Source organism: Falco cherrug, chromosome 2 (genome assembly GCF_023634085.1).
Source record: "Falco cherrug isolate bFalChe1 chromosome 2, bFalChe1.pri, whole genome shotgun sequence".
Lineage (NCBI taxonomy): Eukaryota > Metazoa > Chordata > Aves > Falconiformes > Falconidae > Falco > Falco cherrug.
This window is the reverse complement of record NC_073698.1, coordinates 32988282-33008184: the sequence shown is the minus strand read 5'-3', so window position 1 is coordinate 33008184 and position 19903 is coordinate 32988282. Positions and strand designations below refer to the sequence as shown.

The 19903-nt window shown below is 42.2% G+C and overlaps 1 protein-coding gene across 4 annotated transcripts in view; it reads right to left on the bottom strand.

Annotated features, from left to right (window-relative positions):
- The window catches only part of ENOX1 (ecto-NOX disulfide-thiol exchanger 1), a 369866-nt gene extending 363724 nt beyond the window's left edge, over window positions 1-6142 (bottom strand). For 3 of the 4 annotated variants that reach the window (XM_055703149.1, XM_055703151.1, XM_055703148.1), the window contains exon 1: window positions 5859-6142. The gene's annotated coding sequence lies outside the window, so the exon portion shown is untranslated. Of the gene's footprint in view, window positions 1-5609; window positions 5823-5858 lie in introns of those variants that run through there. The other variant, XM_055703150.1, reaches the window with a different exon arrangement.
- Window positions 6143-19903: the final 13761 nt, after the last annotated feature.

Genomic DNA, 19903 nt, shown 5'->3' with positions numbered 1-19903 from the left:
TCTACACCACCCCAGGATGCTCATTGTTTTCAAAAGGGAAAATAAATGAATTAATAAACCAGAGCTGTTTACTGAACAGCTACTAAAAACTAATACTGTAGCTGATCTTCTCACATCCACCACCCCAACACTGACACAACCTGAACCCATATGATGACCCTGTTCGAGTCATGCCTTTATAAAAGCATAAACCCTAGCTGTCTTGGCACTGGAAACCACCTGGCCAAAGTACCAGCATTACTGTTTGAGAAAAATCAAGTCAAGCCCAGTATCTGACCTAGTTTCTCTTGTAACCTTCATCTGAAACTAGAATGAAACAGACATGGAAAAGGGCTGTTAGATACTGTACTCCATCTCCTTAAAAATACAGAACTGCATCCTCCAGTACATTTGCTAGGGACCTGCCTACCCTTATTTTAAATATCTGAAGGAAGAAGGGCTCTCACTACACCTGGTCTAATATAGGCTCCAATAGATATTTTTGTCATTTTTTCCCAGAATTCATCTTAAACTTTTATTTCCTCAATCTCTCCATTTAGTCCTAGGCAGTCTCTCACATAATGCACCAAAAAAAAACCAGATTCCTTTGACTAAAATACATTTCAAATATCTACATGTAGTTAAACTATCTCCCCATACTCACTGCCAGCCTAGAATTACATCTGTTTTTGAATACTTACCTTCAAGATAGTTCCTCCAGACCCCCAAGTATTTTGTTGCTGCTCTTTAAGCTTCAGTCAAATTGGCAATACCTTCCTGTTGATATGATATTCAGAGTTTTCAGATGTGTTCATGGCAGATTCTTATAAAAAGGGAATCCCACTTCTTTGTTCACGGACACAGTACCATGCTGTTCTATAATCAAGTCATGAGGCAGACTTATGTATTACTTCCTGCTGGGTCTTAATTTTAGATCCCTTACAGCATTGCTATTACCCGTCAGTAAGTTGGACACCCCTTGCCCTGCAAACTTGCCTTTTCCTCAAATCTGTTCCCTTCACTCTGCCATCCTGTAGGAATTCTCCTGAAGTTCTGGCTACACCAAAACAAAGACATCGGTTTCAAAGGTTATAGGTTTTGCTGAAGGCCCCTATTCAACAAAGTGTTGAATTACATGCCTAACTTTAACCACATGCTTAAATCCAGTTGATCGCAGCAAGCAGAGATGAGCTTAAGCATACATTTAGAAAAAAAAAAAAAAAGTTAGGCATGCAAGTCAGTGCTTTGCTGAACCAAATCCTCAGTTTCTGTAATCACTTGGGTGGTTTATTTTCCATATTTGGCAAGAATTGACATCCCAATGCTTTTATGTTATGGGATTTAAAAATGAACCTTCAAAAGAGTCTAAAACTGTCATCATCCTTTTGTTCCTTCCGTAAAATAAGAAAAGGAAATAAATACCTAAGTAAATATGCAACAGTACAGTAAGCATTAAGCCTATAGGATTTAAACACACAGTAAGTAACTCTATATTGTTGTTGCTGCAGTACCCTCTTCAAAAAAAAAAAAGTCGCTGTGAAAAATTTGGAAAAGCATGTGTATCTCAGTAAGATATCCAGCATGTTCACCAGCAGCTCATTAGCCACAACTGTCATTGCGTAGTTAAACGGAGAGAACAAAGCTGTCCATTGCTTAATTACTACCTACCAAATGCCTTTAAATGCAATGGATTTAACTCACTGTTCCACTAAAGATGGATTTTTAGGGGGTAGAAGGAGCAAGAAGGTATTAGTCTTTGGTTTTGGTCACGGGCTGGCTATTTCCACTAGTCGCCAACCCACATGACAATGGATGTAAGATTTTACATTCACCACCAGCAACAAACACAGTTGGCATAATGGAATTTTGTGGAGCCTATTTAAAATCATTTCCAAATGTCTTCCATTGTTTACACGCAGAATACTTCACGACCTTTCTCTTCGTTTGTACTTTTTGTTTTCTTTGCTTTCTCTCATTCTGACGCCTGGTAAACACAGGCAGAGGCTAAGTGGGGACTGCAATCAGGCAGCCATACCAAGCTTAATCTGTGGACTACCTAATTGTAACATTAAAGGTTTGGGAGGAGCACCATCTGAGAAAGAAACAGAGAAGAAAAATTGGAAAATGATTACTTCCTCTCAATCCATAAAGCCTTCCAAAATTCAATTAACATGTTCTAGACTAAACCATCCACACATGCTATGGCCCTAAAATGCATTATTTCAAATATAGAGAAGAAAGTAGCTGCTCATTTTTATTTTTCAGAATTATAATATTATCTGACCATTCCACTTCCATCTTTTGTTATTGAAGTAGTATCTGTTGTAACACTTTTGTACCTCAGTACTTGAGATGAACCAGAAAAGTATCTATAGGCAATATAAATAAATTGTACATGACTGCATATTGGATTTGTTAAATAATGCTGTGAACTCCAAAGTCACTCAGAGAATGCTGTTCCCACACCTACCACAAATACTGTTTTTAATAATGCATACATGATTGAGTTCGCTGTCCTCCCCACAACAAATTTTTCTTGTGACTATAGTTTCCCAAGTGGAAATAATACCTTCACTTTCACAGATTCACTGATGCAACCAATAGGAAAAGTACAATTGTTGGAGTTTTTTTATAGTGTGACTGCTGTAAATACCACTAGATAGCGAAGACTTGCAGGTAAAACTCTGTGAACAACTTTTTGCCACTCTCTCCTGTAAAGGAAGGAAAGGTGCAAAGAAACAAAAGCGTAGAAACTCCTCTGCTACACTGTACGTACCCATCTATGCCTACTCACCTCCTTTCCCTACTGCAGTTTAGCATCTCCAGCAGCCTTCGAAGCATGAACACTTGCTGGAAAGCTGAAACCCGGCAGGCAGTAAGCACCGATACCGGGTCAGATCCACAGCTTGCACTAATGGATTTTTTCAGATAGATGGCAGTGCACAAAGTGCATCCGAGATTGGTCCAGGGTTGAGATGCCATTTCAATGCTCAGGCACTTTAACGAAGGGAATTACTGCATTATCAAAAGCACTTTTAGAAAGCTCATGACTTAGGACCTGATCCTGTGCACCGTGATAGTTCTAGCTCTTTTGAAGGGGTGAACCGGGTGCCCAGAACGTAAACATGGCAAAGCAGCATTTAGGATTTTACTTCCCATTCCTGCGAGTGGCAAAGGATTTTTCTTTCAATACATTGTAACAAATCAGTTTTAAAACACAAAGCTAAAGGATGGAAAACAAGACAAAGTCCAAAAAGATACTTCATACTGGATACAGGACATGAAAAATCTGATTTTCAAGAGTCTGTAATGGCACAGATTCAGAAATAGTCCAGCAATAAGAACAGGGTATTTCCAATCACCCTTACTGGCAAAAATTCTACAGTTACTACTTAATTTTGTGCCCTTTGCGTTCTAACAGACACTGTTATTAAGCTAAGAGAGCAGAGTGAAATTATAACCATTTAACTGCATCTACCCCAGCAAATCCCTTTCTCACAAAAGGAAAACATTAACAAAGCAGCTGAAACAAATAGGGGTAAATCTCACTGCACAATTACCAGCTCTGTACCTTACTACTTGGGGGTTTTGACATATAGCTATCATGAAGTGGAAGCATCCACCATCGCTTTGTTTTCTGTTTGCAGTAGGGGGTTGCTAGGAAACAAAATACTATTGTCTGATTTCATGATCTATTGCCTGGTTTGCCTGGCAATAGAGTCTTCTAAATCTATTATTGGATTATTTGATACTTTACAGAGAGATTAAGACTAATGTTGAAAAACATGCACACAGAGAAACAGTAAAAAATGCCTCAAAATTCAGGGGAAAGGATGTATATGGTCCAGGTCGAGGAAGACAAACTATCTTGAGAAAAGATGAACTTAAGCAGTCTGGTGATATTTATATACGCACACACACGTGTATCGGCATTCCTCGACTGTGTCTGCAGTTTTGCCGACTTGTCAAAGACTCTCTTGATTCTGAGGATACAAAACGTTCTCTTACTACTCGAGAGCTACTGTACATAGCAAGTTCTGTAAATACCACATGCTGCAGAAAGCCTGGTGCGGGCGAGCACACACGCCAGAGTCGTTTTTGTTCTTGGAATTCAGCTCAGGGTTGTTTCAGTGCCTTGATTTCTTTATGTAATCATTTTTTTGCACATTTGGACAGATAGAAGAGTTGGACACAATTCCCTACTCTCCTCCTCCCTCCCTCCCTCGGTCATAACATATTTAAATAACTAAATAAATAAATAAATAGGTAGATAAATAAATAAAGGCATCAGGAAAAGAGATCTAAAATTGAAAACCACAATAGCAAAATTCACATATTTTTTTACAGTGGCACGTCTTTGTAAAGTGATAGATTAAAAGATTATTAAAACCAGACAAACATGGGTGCCTATCAAGGAATCCCCACAACACAACAGGAGACCTCAACAAAAAACCAATCATACTTAAAAGCTGAGAGACAGATGAAGAGAGTTCGGCACAAAGCCACAGAGAAAAAGGTTTTAAATAAAACCTGCAGAGTAGTTATTGTTCTTTTATGTATATCTACAATTTCACACCATGTACAACATGCACTATTTCAAAGTCCTTTCAACTTATTAATGTCTATGCATTTTATCATTCCATTTTAAATCTGAGGAAAAAAATGAACGAGGTACATTGCAAAAGACATCAAAGCTTTTGACACACTACTGCAGAACTTCCAGTGAATAATAATAAAAAAAAGAAGTATTAATACACAACATAGAAAATACATGATTAATGGGAAGGATCTGAGAGCTTTTCTTTCCTGCCCATGGATAGATTCATTCAGCCCCTAACCTGCCTTTCAGAAACCAGGAATCCTCACCAAAAGCACATTTAGAATTAAAGAAGAGAAGAGTAAAATCTAAGAGAGCTTTTCCCAACCCAGACAACAACAAGGTACTTCAGCGATTAAATCAAAGCAACGAGAGATGGACACGACCCACAACCAATCCCACACCTCGCCAGGGCAGGACACGGCTATTCCCTCAGCTGGTAACCCGCTACAATAACATTGCTGGGTACCAAACGGTGCCCAGCGGCTCCCGCGTCCCTCACTGGTCGCACACCGAGATCCTGTCACCTACAGTTTCGCTGAAACCTGTTTTTAAGCAGTCACTCAAGGAACGGAGAGAAAAGAGGAGGAGAGGGGTGGGATAGTCGCCTCTCGAGCTGTCACCAAAAACTGTTCTTGCAAACTGCAGGGGAGCTGCGGGGGACCTCGCAGCGGCAGCTACCTAAGTCTCGGGGGGAGAGCAGCGCTCGCGAATGGGAAGGACCCGGGGGTCCGACCGCGGCTGCCCTGGGTGCGCTGCCCGCCCGCCCACGCCTGTGCCCCGGTAGGCGGCTGCCCGGCGCGGAGGGGCTCTCCTCGGCGGGGGCAGCGCTGGCGCGGGAGCCCCCCATCCTCCCCGCCGCTGCAGCGGCAACTGCAATTAAAAAAAAAAAAAAAAAAAAAAAAAAGGGGGTGGGGGTGGTGTCAAAATAAATAAATAAATAGCCCGCTAGCAGAAATGCCAAACCCTGAGCATACAAACCCCCAACAACAACAAAAACCAGGCGCCCAGGAAAGCAAACTTTCTGACTCACCGGGGAGCCAGTGCCCGGGGGGGGCGGCGGGCAGAGGCGGGGGCGGCGCACGGCCCCGCGGCGCCGGGGGAGCAGAGCCGGAGCCGGGCGAGGCGGGCGCCGCCGGCGGGGCTGGGGCAGCGCGTCTCGCTCTGCTCCCACCGCCCTCCCCTCCCTCCCGGCCCGCCGAGTTCCTCCGCAGCGCCTCTCCGGCCTCCCCCGCCGGGAGCCGCCCGGGGCGGGCTGCCGCCGCGGGACCGCCGTACCTACCGGCTGCCGGTGCGCGGCCGCGGAGCAGCGGGAGCCGCCGCCGCCCCCCTTCGGTGGCTGCCGGGTCCGGCGGTGCTGCAGCAGGCGGAGGACGCCCCGCGGCGGCGGGGAGCGCGGGGCCGGCGGCGCGGGATGCCGGAGAGGCGGCGGCCGCCGATGTACAGGCAGCGCGGTGCCTCCGTCTGTGTGTCTGTGCGTGTGCGTGTGTGTGTGCCGGGGAGGGATGCTGCAAGGGACCGAGGGAAAATTCTCCCCTCCTAGCAAAGCCGCCGACAAATGGCAAGGCAGGTGTGCAGGGAAGGCACAGCTCCCGGAGGACGGGGAGGAGGAGGAGGAAGAGGAGGAAGGGGGAGAGGGGCGGTGAGGAGGGCGGGGAGCGCGCAGCCCGGCGGCGGGAGCTGCCGCGGGGCGTCACGGCGTCCCGGGGGCAGCGGCCCCGCCGAGGAGGTCCCGGCTGCGGCCTCCGGGGCGGGTGCTGTGGCCGCCAGGAGCGGGGTGAAGCGGCCGCCAGGAGCGGGGTGCAGCCCCGCCGCTGCAGCTGCCGGCGGGGAGCGCTCCCTGCTCCGCTTGCGGGTGGCAGTCGGCGGCGGGCAGCGGGGAGGGGGCCCTGCAGAGCGGCCGGGGCGGGAGCGGGGGACGCCCTTGGGGCCGGGAGCGCCCCAGACACCCCCGGCAGCGCTGCCGCAAGCTTTCCCCGAGGCCCCCCCGCAAACACACCCGGGCGCTGTTCACAGCGTTCTGTGCAGCTTTGGGAGCTACACCCGTCCGATGGGACCAGAGCTTTCTCTGGAAAGCCAGCCGTAAGAAGTAGTTGCATGTCTTCTCTACAGAGGCTACCCGTTCACCGTGGCTTGAAACCAGCACACCTCAGGGGAAACCCTTGCTACAGGGTCTGGGGGTTTTTAGCTTATTCATCTCCCTGGCAGGACACAACCCTCAGATGTGGCAAGAGCACCTGACCACACCTTTCATCTGCACAGCCATGGGGCCGGTGTCCAAGGACAGTTCTTCCCAGGACTAGGCGCTGGGCCCAGGGGGGCTGGTGGCAACAAGTGCTTCCCCAAAGCCAAGCGCTGCTCCTAGAGATGCCACTGAACCCCTTGCCTGAGCGAGAGCTAACAAAGGCTTTTGTGGCTGCATCCCGGCTCCCGTGGCAGCAGCTTGCTGAACTCTTCCCACTGTTTGAATGGGAAAAGCCTGTTCCTCTCCTGGCCTGAATTACCATGCAGGGCTGCTGTGAGCGGTCCCTTTCCTCTGTGGAGATGGTTGTGATTTAGTGCTGGAGGAAGCCTTTGTATGCCCATTTATAATACGTTTCGGCACACTTCTAGGTGATGATTAGTTGGCAAGTGAAAAGTGGCTGCGGCTGAAAGGTGGAAACTAACATCAGATATTAAATATTGCACACGGCAGGTATGATTTCTAGTCGTAGGAAGAAAATCTGATAGAAAAATCTCCTGCCCCTCTTTTTTTCACAGTACTTCTTTCACCAAAGCGGTACTGAATTACATCCACAGGTATTGGGCTAATTATATATGCTCACCAGCCCATCGGTTTAGGTTTACCAGCAAGCACACTTATGCAACAGAAGCGATTTCCACACCACTGGGCTCATCTGATTTAAACAATACTGGCTTGTGTTGCCTCTGTGTGTAGGGGTTTTTTCCCTTGGCTGGCAGGGTTGGTGTCACAGCTTCAGTATGAGAAGTGACACAAATTATACTGAGCAACACAGGGACACACGTGGAGGACGTAACACAGAAATTAATGCACTGGTTTAGGTAAGTGTTAACGACCTCCGCTGAGAAGCAGGACCCACTCTTGACCCATCCATGCAGATGTGGATTACTTATTTCCTGACTGGTTCTTGCTGTGCTTTTTAGTGGCCATACAGATAGCAGAATAAAGGAAAACTTGCTGGAGGCATTTCTCTTAAATGTAGCCCTGATGAAAGTAAGACATAATTATAACTTGGGCATCCACATCTTTTCAGTCTTTCAAAGTCCAGGCCCGAAGCACATTCATTCCTAAGAAAGTACCTTTTAAAAAGTATGCAGAAAACTTGTGGTGAGGTTCATGCACAACTCATGCTTCACCTGTAGTGTAAATTAGCTTGTGAAATCAAGGACTAGTTAAAAAAATCCCATAAACTCCAGTGAATGTATTTCTCAAGTTTGTTGCCTTTATCCGTGTTAAATTTGTTGCTTCATCTCTTTAAGCTAACACTGAATACAATTGTACTTAGAAACACACACACACACATGCGTACTACAACACACCACAGTTTAAACACACTGCTCTTGACTGTTGCATAACCATTGGTTGATATAAAACAGAGGTGAAAGAAAGTATCTCTGCCAGCATGGGGCTCGTTTAATGTAACTGACTGAACTGTGAATACACTTGGTAAGGTTATTTCACTATGGCAATTTAGGGTTGTCCCCTCCTCCCCTGGACAAGTGCGTGCATACGAACACGTGCACAAATCTGCAGAAGAAGGTGTTACCTTCGTTGCATGATTTTCACTAACACTTTCAGAATTTATTTGCTATTTGTAGGTCGGTACAGCTCCTGGTTCCAGCCAAGACCTCACTTTGTTATGTTCTGAATAGCTCTTGGGAAGTTGCTGGCTTGACCCTGAAGACTTTACAGTCTAATTTTTTAATAACTGAAGGATTATTTTTTTTAATTTAAAAAAGGACTCATTTTAGCTGTCGCATAAGCATGCATTATATCCCAAGGCTTCAATCGGAGCTGCACAGACATATCTGAGAGCACAATTAGGCCCTCTGGACCCTTTAAAGCTTCAAAAATAGTCAGTGTAATTCCTTATTCTGTGGATTCCTGCAAGCTTTACAGAGTATTTTTGAAAGCTGTAAATTCCTATTTATCCACTAAGAGGCTCACAGGCAATCTTCCCCTAATGGAAATAGAACCATAAAGCCAAAACATTAATATACACAATATGATACATTACACAGGGCTAGACTCGTTGGAGCCAACGAGAGGGCACAGCAGCCCTGCCACTACAGAGCCAGAGCCAAGAAGGTTTGCTCCACTTACTCAGCTTCCTGCACACGGGTTTCACTATCTGATTTATATTAGCACTGTACAGTTCTCTCTCTAAAAAAAAAAAAAAAAAAAAACCACACAAAAACCATCTGAACCTTTGAATCCCTCATCTGTACTGGCTGGCAGCCGGTGCTGGCGAATCAGAGGGCACAGTTTGGTCTAAATACGAGACAGCTATTCTTCAATACTGTGCTGTTAATATGCAAATCTCAGTCCTCTGTCAACTGTAATCTCCTGCCTCTGATTGGCTTCAGTGATGAAAAAAATACAGGTTATTCATTAGCAGGCAAAATATGCTCTTCAGGTTCCTCCTTAAGAAGAAGCATTATAAAGCCTGGAGAACATACGTGCTAAAGACAAACAACAACAAAGCAAGCAAAAAAAAAAGCCAAGAAAATGTGATTATAAATGTGATAAAAGGGGAAATTGTGCATTTAAAAATCCTCCTGATACCCTTTCTTCTTCCTGGCTTTCTCCTGGGAGTTTTGCCAGTGACTGCAGATGGGCCATTTTTGTTCATTTCTCTTTCAACCTTTGCCTTCTACATACAATAGTGTGCTCAAGCTCACAGCAGAAAACTTGAGTTTGTACTGAGAATGTCATGTCTGTACTGGAAGACATGCATGGTCTGTCTCCATGGGTCAGCTTTACTGGCCTGCAAACAGAATGCCAGGAAGAAACATATCAATATTTATGGATAAATATCCTGATATCAAAAAGGTGGATGGAGCAATTGAGCAAGAAGCAATCTGTAGTTCAGCTCTTTAAAAGCCATTGCAAAAAACCACCACCAATATCAGCATCAATATTGGTGTGCTCTTCACAGAAGGCCAGATTTGGCTAACAACTGAACTTAGCAGGATGTTTTCTGCATGACATGAGCCAATGGGAACGCTCATGCCAACTCAAGTGTTGAGACAAACATTTCATTTTTCATCAGAGTCCAACATGTCATACAAGAGTAAATTGTGTTCTCCATTACGTGGTATAAAAATTAAATACTTCTGTCAACTCTGGCAGTGTTAAATTCTGAGGAATCTTCACAGAGCTGGGTTGGGCTTGAGGATCTCCAAAGCAGATGTGCAGCCACACTGTTTTCTCTCTTTGGCTTTATTTTGTAAATTTTCCTTCATTCTTGCAGTTCACCTTTCCTGAAACATAGCACCTGACAAGCTGCATTGTCTTCACTCCTGTACTGATGCAGCCAGCTCTCCTGCTTCCTTCTCTGAAGTGCCAGATGAGATCAAGCTGGTAATTTCTTAGATCTATGTATCCAGGCTGAAATCATGGTTCCAGTGAAATCAGTATTAATTTTATTATTAGTTTTGTCACAACTGTGATTTTGCTTCTTGGGATTGGCAGCAGTGTTTTTGGAGGACTGGACATAGGCTGTAATTTCCAGATAAGATGAAGGCAGCCAAGTACTGTTAGTGTACAGTGAGTGACCCTTCTCTTTCCTCAGCCTTTCTGCTCAGGGGGACCTAGATTAGTTTGGGTGGGTGGACAACCCCTCTAAAAAGAAGTAGAGGTCTCAGAAGTAAGGTAATCTTGCCTGTGTTTCCTACAAAGCATGTAAGGCAGCTCCGTGTACAAATTGCTAAACAAAGGGTGAAGCACCTGTGAGGAACCTGCAGGAAGAGTGTGATAGGGTTACCTGACTGCAAGTCCTTGGACACCTTGGAAGGATGGAGGGCTGAGCTCAGAGGGCACTTCACACAGGGCTTTTGATTAACTTGACACAAAATGAGAAGATGTAAAAAAGATAGCTATGTCTCAGAGCTGTTTTCCTTTTCTGTCTCATGCATTTCAGATACAAAGATAATGGGAACAGCACAAACAGAAATGCAGGCAGATACTGAAACTAAAGGTTAGAAGGAAAAGATTTTGACAAGAACCACATAGGCTTCCCACAGCAAAAGTCAAACACTGACCTCCACACAAATTAATACCACTTCAGCTACTATAAAGGAACTTTAATATTTCAGTTTCAGCAAAAAGCCTGAAAAACACATTATGCAATCCATTTATTCTGTTGTGTTTTTTACCTCAAGTGAGATGGCCATCTCTTTCAAATATACATAAGGATTATTGTTTAATAAATAATAATAAAGCTAGGTAGCAATTAACTCTTAAATGTCTTCTCCCTGGTCTGCTCTAGAGAAAAAAAGAAAAAATGTCCACATGCTTCAGCAGCCAGAGCGCCAAGTATATCCAACCAGATAATTGACACAACCATTGAGCCAGCACAGTGTTAACTCTGTTTTAAGCTTCTTCAAATCATCTAGCTTTAGAAACCATGTAACTTAATTGGATTGCTACAGACCTGACAGCTCCCTGTGTACTATGTGCTAACGGATTGCATCATTACTGTATGATTGGATACATAAGCTAATGCTGTCACTCTCGAGAACTGTCATCAGCCCTGAAGCTCATCTTTCATCTTCCAATCAACATCAGAAAATGAGACTGCTTTTCCCCCCCTAAATCTGAGAAATAAAATTTGGGAGAATTTAAAACCATCATGTTTCGGAAGTGGAAGACTTGGGCCAGACCTCGCATCTTTGGTCACATAGGTAATTCTCCTTCATGCAGCCAGTTCCACTGAAACTCCGGCTTTTTTTCAGACTCATCAAAATACTCTACTTAGATGAGGAAAAGACTGCTGAACGAGATCTTTATAATCCCAAAGGAGAAAATATAAAGACAGTTTACAAGGCAACACTATGTATGCTCAGTAAACACAGATAGATGGTATGGGTAATACAAGCTAAACACCAGACTGACAAATTCTAAAATGCAGTTGCAGTTTCCACCTTAATGAAGCAAAAGCTAACAATATTTGTAAGCTGGGTATGTCCCCAAGGCACGAGTGACAGGCAGGTGCCAAATCATCATCAAAAGTCTGTGAGAATTATACCTCTCTGCCATATGAGTCAGCACACACCTCCCTGGCTTCAGAGATCTTTTGAAAGAGAGGATTGGTGTTTTGGCCTTTATGCTGTCTTTTTGCTGCTGATCCTGAACGCCCACTACACTTTATCACTGTTCTGCTAATGCATAACACAAGTTTCATTTTTATTTAGAAGTCACCCAAAGCTAGCAGAAAACCTTGTTCTTAACTCTTACGTGGGCAATCCAGATATTATTGCCCCATTTTGGCACGGAGGGAGGCACACTGAAAGCACAGTTGCTCAATCTTTCTCATGTTAAAGTCAATAAATGCTGACTTAATCTGATACTGATTGTTTTGTAGAAAAATGTCTGTTTTTCCAGCAACACAACTGGCAACTGGCAATTTTCAAAACAGTTAAAAGTAAAAATCCTGGAAGAACCTATTCCAGTAGGTTAGTTCCAATTTTTTTTCTTTTTTTGGGGGGTGGATGTGTGTCTATTATTTTAAACCAATAATGACAGCTATACAGAAAATGAGGTAAAAAATTACCATTTCAAGCCACTCTTCTCTAAAGGCACTATCACTATTTTTTTCCAGCAACTGCCCCTCTTCTTTTTGCCTTAGGGGATGAGTAGTCCTTGTGCAAACCTATCAGATAGATAGGCTGTTAAAGGTTTATTTTTCCCAAGCTGTACCATTCTATAAGTCAAAGACTCAGCCTGACCTACCTTGCTTGTGAAGATCTTCCTGACTAAGACTACAAAATCCTTCCACTGTTCTTTGTCATAACCACATCACTATGTAAAATTTTCACAAACCATTAACTGTCTATACAGTCCATGCATACTTGCCATGCATACTTTCACCAAGTAATCCTTCATTCAACCAACTGTCACCCCCGACATTGCACTTTGATGTTGTAAATAGTCCAGAATTTTACTAGGAGGAAAGATGCTGATTTTGTTTCCTTAGTTCAGCAAAGACTAAAATGCAGCCACATCTGGGGTGGCTCTTCAGCAATACACAGCAGTGCTATATAATATGATGATCAGGAATGGAAAATAAAGACTAATGTATTCAGCTGAAACAGCAACTGAAATTTCCATAGGCAGAATATAATTACCTGAGCTGGCATTCTGCCAGGACACTGGGGTTAACATTATTACTCCTACAATACTCCTATTTATGGGCAATATGGAAAAAAAAGTAACAACAGGATTTTTTAATTGAACCAGTGTGAACCCAACTACAGTAGGTTGCAGTCCAATTAAAATTGACAGCCCAGTGAAGCAGATACACATAACACACAGATAAATATAGAAAATCCAAGTTGTTCTCTTTCTCTTTGTCTTCTCTTGGTGTTGGTTTTTTTTTTTTCTGCTGGATAGTTCATTTCATTTTCTAAATCTTTTGATGCCAGGAAAGTATCATTGACTGGAAACACTTACTAGCTTTTTGCAGACAGTTTTCATAACTTAAAATAAAGATGGAAAAATATATCCTGTTAAAATGTTTCAGCATTGCATTTCTTTCCTTTTCTACAGCACACCGTATTAAAATTACATTGGCTGTGCAGCAGGAGATTAGGAAGAGCAACTGCTTTTAACCTTTAGCAGTAAATGATGCTGAAGTCACTAAATCTGTCTTTGAATCACACACAATATGCACTACCAATAGGAAACTAGTAGCTAACCTACAAGCAAGCAGTCTGATCCCCTACCAAAAATGATGCAGAGGCTAAATCCTGAAAGGCAAAACGACTGTCTTTTCTCTCTCTTTTTTTTTTTTTTCTTTTGGGAAAAATGCTTGAAATGGCATAAAATATATTACACTGTTTACTCCTGCTTCTGTAGTCTTCGTTCACATGAGTAGCACATGAGTAAAACACGTAGAACCATGCAAGCACCCACTGAGGTCAACAGGATTTCTGGGGAATTAATATTCCCCATCTGACAGAGGTGTTGCAAGGCACACTTCATTAGTGTTCTGAAGCACTCCGAGAGCCCTAGATAACAGCTGCTATATGTTGTAAGGAAATAGTACTAATCATTATTACAGAAGAGCTAAGCCATGTTTGTAGTTGACCATTGCCTGAATCTTTTCTGAAGTTATTGGGTTTGGAGATATGCCTCAAAGCAAATCTGTTATTTAATAGAATGAAGAAAGTAAAGCAGCAACAGGGTGTGTTTTAAGAGCAAAACAGAAGAAAGCTCCCCTGGGTTGTATCCTACTGACCTCTAGTTCCATTATTGTTTCTAAAATGTTTTTCCATTTCAGGCATTGCCACTGAATCCTTCCCAGGAAGCCCTGGGAAAGGATATAAAGTGAGGTCTCTACTAAGCTTGTAAGTAACATCTCTAAAAATGGAGAGCTGATTTATTTTTTCCTGACACCAGGTTTAAGGGGGAAAAACCCTCCAGGCTTTGGTTATGAATCTTCTATACGATAATAAATGGTGCCATCTACTGGCTTTCTTTTGCTCTTGATCAGTGTCAGGGTTTGATTGTACAGTATAGCTACTGCAAGTAGCATTAGAACACCAAAGAAATCAAGCCAACATGACTGTAGCTAGCATACTTCCTGACAACGGATCTTGGAATGATTTACAGAGGTTTCTGTAAAGCAAACAAGCCTAAAATGAAATATGAGTAATAGGAGAAAGAAAAATAGCAAGATGCAAGCAAGGGAGAAAAGGCAGTGTTCCAGCAGACATGAAACTGGATGAAGGGTCGATGCTGAAGACAGATACAGCTAAGCTGAACCAGATGCAGTCATCCCATAGGACAAATCAGTGACAAGACTCCTTGGAGAGCTTCTCTGATCCCTCCCAGTTAATTCTCTGTTAGAAAAATTATAGCCAATCATGCTGGGTTTTCCCTTCCACCCACTCCAGTTTCTTCTATTAAACAAAGAAGAAAATGTAAACAGCCCTGACTAAAGAAATATACAGATAAACAGAAAATTTATGGGTCAGTTTCTTTCTCAGAGCTCAATATTTTTCCTGATTTACACCAGGAGCAAGATTTGACTCTCTGACTTATGCCTCAGAAAACTACATGAACTGTGCCATGTTCTACTCTTAGGTACACTAAGCAATCTTGGCACCTTTTCTGGGGCCAAACTGGACTCACTCAGTAAAGGAACTGCTACAGAATATTTTGTTGCTGTTGTTTCTTTTAATGTATCTGGATAATTTGCTTGAGGAAGCAAAATCAGCTGTAGAGCTGTTTTAGTCTGATTTCCTAAGAGAAAGGGACAGTGCAATCACAGCATCTAGCAAAGGGAAAGTCTCAAAAATACACAATTTTTTCAACTGCTTCACAAAAAAGCAGAGTAACTGTTAGTGCTCCTTTGGAGGAAAAAAGCACGAATGGAAGCTCTTATTAGACAACAGACAACCCCATCAGATGGAAATCCATAGGAGGGTGCTCTCCTTCATTTTGGCTTCTCATAAAGTATGTGTTTGCCATGATAGTCTTCACCTGGTAAGAAACAGATAAGCAGGACAGGATGGAAATGCAGGGTATCAGGGCTTTTTTCACTACAGATGGCACCTGCATCTTAGCAAGTCACATCTTCTTGGGCTCCAGCTTCATCTCCTATCAATGAAGGTCATGTTCATCTGTGCCTCCTGGAGTGCTTTTAGACTTTAAAAAGCACAAGAGATCATGGAAACAAATGTAGATTTCTCCATGCCTGAATCAGAAGGGCAAAGAGAGTCTGCAGCTCTCATAGCAGAGTCTCATCTCCACGCCTGAACCCCAAGTTAAGATTTTATATAGCCCTCAGGAGTCTGAGTTTTGGCAGCAACCCCACACTGAGGAATTTCAGGCAATAGAACTCCATTTGGAGTTGTGCTGGAAAGGACAGGGAACACTGGAGTTGCTCTGGAAAGCCTTTCATGCAGCCCTTAAAGTGAGAGGCTTCTGGAAAGTAAAATCACACAACACAGGTTGAGAACCCTATTGCCACATGTGTAATCAGGACTTTCCAATGGGAGTAGCTGAGGGCTTATGACAATACAGTGGTATACATTTTGTGACTGGCACGCAGACCCAATCTAACAGACTCTGTTTTCACATCAATGTGTGCAAACATTTTCTTCTCACTTCATGTAGTTTACCCAGAAGTTAATGGCGTGATACCACAAACCTTAAGTCCTACAGATTTGGCATCCTGCTAGATACAGGATCAGATTTGTAGCAGGCTTTCATTAGTCTCCATTTACATTTTCCATCAGCCTCAGATTTTAACCTAATGAAGAAGATATTCAGCACATTGCTTCCTTCCACCAGGCAGGGCAGTTTCTGTTCCAGTAAGGGTGTGAAAAGGTAAGAGCTCTCTTTTTGGCACCAACTCTAACCTTCTGTCTTAAATGAACCCCAACTAGTTTGTAGTGATCTCTTGAACAGCATTAAGTTTTAAGAGTCTAGCTCCTGTAAGAAAGGTGCTGACAGTATTTTCATTCTCCAGCTCCTATAAGAAGTTCTCTAAACACCATGTAGCTTTGGAGAAATTGGCTACTGCTGCTGTGCAGGAAACCCATAGCTTCCAGTTCAATTCTTGGCTCCAGGAACAGGCAGGGAGCAAGCATGAGTCTAGGCAGCAGATGGGGACATTGCTAATTGGTCTGTTTTGATGCTGGGCCATTCGCTGACAGACAGCTCACGCTTCCCTCTTAGCAGTGATTTGCCATGTCAAAGAGCTACAGATATGGGAATGATAACAAAGAAAGTGCAAACAGCAATCACTTCAGTACAGACTCAAATGTGCTAACCAAATTTGCTGCAAAACATTATGAGGCAGCTTGCACTTGGCAGACTCTTTGCAGACCAAAAGATGTGATTTGTCCTTCTGACAGCATCAAGTGGCAATGATGTTATGTGAATGCTGTCATTTCTAATGCATTTTTGCTGTTTTCTTAAAAAGCCTGGTGATCATTATACAAGAAGGAAAGCAGAATGGACTACCATATGTGCAAAAAAATATGCTGGGTGAAAACTAGCATGAGAGCAGTGTTTAATAAACAAGAGATCAGAATTCAGTAAGGGTTGTGAGTGCAACAGAAGTTTTATCACAAAAGCAGGATTCACAGCCAGAAGCAGGAATAAAAACCTGCAGTTGCAACTGGAAGATAATTCAGGAGCATTCTGGAAGCAGTGGAAAAGTTTGGGAGCTGTTCCACCGAATTGTTCCAGTTTAAAGAAAGGCAGCAGATTACAATCTTCATACTGTGTAAAACTTCAACTTTCACATTTTCTTCTCCAGAGATTACTGGCTACAAATCTTAGCGTTTTTGCAGTAACAATTTTGGGTTTGTCTCTGTAATGTCCCTGCCATATTTTACATGCTCTGGGACAGTAAATGACTGTGATTACATTGCTTTGGGGAGGAATGATATCAGAGATTCTGTCTGCCTTTCACTTTTCAGCACAGTTGCTAAGTTCCTTGTGTTTTTTAAGGATTTTTTCTGGTTTTCATTAAAATGAAACAAAATTAAACTACTACACTCATTGCAGATCAGCCATTTACAATGCAGTACAACAAATAAAAAGTTTTTTGAATGGAAGGGATATAAAATGTCTTATCAAACCACCAGTGCCTAAAAAGAAGGAATTTTACTGCCCATGTGGATCTGTTTAACTATGTTGTATTGAAAAATGTCACCATCTAGAGGGCCTAGTTCTTTTCTTTCATTGTTTATAGAGCTGTGTATTTCTAAATATAGGAAACTGTAATGGGAAATGTTGGCAGAACCATCAGTGGTGTATCTCAGGTATACAAACGGTAATTTGAAATTTAAAAGCAACTATTTTGTCTTGACTTTTCTGAATGTCACCACCTCTCTACCAGTCAAATACAGGAAGAAAGACAGTTTGCTGCAGTATTTTCAACAGTAAATGACCAGAAGTTACCTAAAATAAGTGGCAAAGATAGGCTAAGTGAAATCGTGTCCTCATTTAAACCAGACACCTAGATTTTATGTGGCTAAAAGTAAGCAAGCTACATCTATGCTGTACTTTAGCTGAAAGATCCTGAAGTCCCGCTGAAGCTAATTGTGTTGACTCCTTCTGTAGCACATGGAAAAAGAGAGTCCTGTCCACAGTGATTCATGCTACCTATAACAGGCATCAATTTTAGCATGCGCACTGGATGTGCTTCTCAGTCCAAGAAGCCCACATGTATAGTGTATATTAGCTAATGCTTAAATGGCCAAATATTAGACAAGACAAATTCCAACACAGCCAAATGGAACATCTCAAGTGAAGGATATCACTGCAGGGCAATTCTGCTTTCCTAGAGCAATTAATTTCACCAAAACACTTACTTGAGGAGACGATGAATCACCTTCTTAAGGTACATACCTCTCTTCCACATAGGAAATCTAGCGTATGCATTTACATGCCTGGTATGACTAAAGTTAGGCAAGAATAACCACACACAGATTCAACAAACTTTGCTTCAAGTGGTCTTCTGCCTTGCTTGTCCATTCCACTATTAAAAGTCTCTTTGCCGTGCTGGAGAGGGGGCTGATCAGTTAATATAACATGTGTGTGCAGGCTGTTGAGGGAAGTGTTTTGCAGATAAATTACTTGGAATTCCAGCACTGAAGAACTGCACTAGTGTATCTACTAAGGAACATCATTCCTGGTTGGAGTTTATTAGGTACATCTGCAAAAGTAAGAGAATTAATGGCTGTGAGACAGACCATTCACTTTCATGACTGCTAAATCCCCACTGAAAAGGTACTTTCACTTGGCTATTGATTCAAACTAACTGCCTTGTTAAACAAACATGTCCTGCACTCTGCCCTAAAGCCGATTGTCATATATGAATGAGGAAAACCTAAAGTGGACATGTATTTCACACTGGTAATTTGGACTCAATAGCCTAAATTTCCCTTTTGTTATCTCAAACAAGTATGCCTCATTTTCCATTCAGAGGAGAAAAAAATCTCAATGAATGCATTTCCAATCAAACATTTCATCAGAATTCTCTGCTTTTGTATTGCACATTTCTAAACTTCTAATTTTAGTAGCATGTGTTCTATTAACAGATCTTCTCTTTCTCATTTATATTTGACCTTTTATACATCATTAATTAATGTTGTTAGCATCACAACACGTCAGCTCTTCTTGTGTTCCATTGCTTCTAAAACCAATGTTGCATTGCTGTTTTTCTTTTCAGCTGCTCTTTTCTGCTTTTATGACAGCTTTTGCATTGTTTCCCAATGTACATTATTTTCCACATTTATGTATAAAAAGCAAACATAATTATATGAAATTGTATCAGAAAATTAAAGCATTTGGGAAATACACTAATGAAAGTTCAACACTCCCTTTGTATGAGAAAATTAGCACTCTTGAAGGTCTAATAAGCATGGTTAAGAATGCCTCTGTTGCCAATAACCTAAAAAGCAGTCAAAATCCCCTGTGCAATCAGCTAGTAATATAATGTAACACTGAGGGGGAAAAAAAGGTATGTACTGAGAAAAAAAGCCCAAACATTGCAAAGCCATTCAAATGGAAGGAAAGCCACCTGCAGCTGCCTGGGCAATATGAAGGCAAAATTAGTTAGATTAAGTTTTAAAAGTGACAACTAAACTACCTATAGGTGTAACTGCCAATGTATGGTTCCTTTTTCAACTCCAGGCTTATTGAAGTGAGTGGTGTTAGACTAGACAAAAGCAGCAGTAAACCAGCCACTGATCTATTGGATCCTACTTTTCAATACAGAACCAAAAAGGCTTTGAAATTCATAAGTACTACATTTCTGAAAATGGAATAAGCATGCTCTGTAGCTTCTTTTCAGGTATAAAAGCAGTCAAAACAACCAAAACATTGTGACTGCTACTGTAAAAACTGAAGTGGTGATATCGTAATGAGTTACTTTTGATTTCATACTTTGATCCCTTTTTGAGTAGTGAGGTGTTTCTTTGTGTTTTGTGAGTGATAATTGCTGCAGTGCTATGTTAAATCATTGATATACTGGTTTTCTTGAGCAGCAGGATGAATATTTGAATAATTGCAAGGAAGTTCATTAAAATGAGTATAGCTATAGAAATGAGATTTTCCAGTAA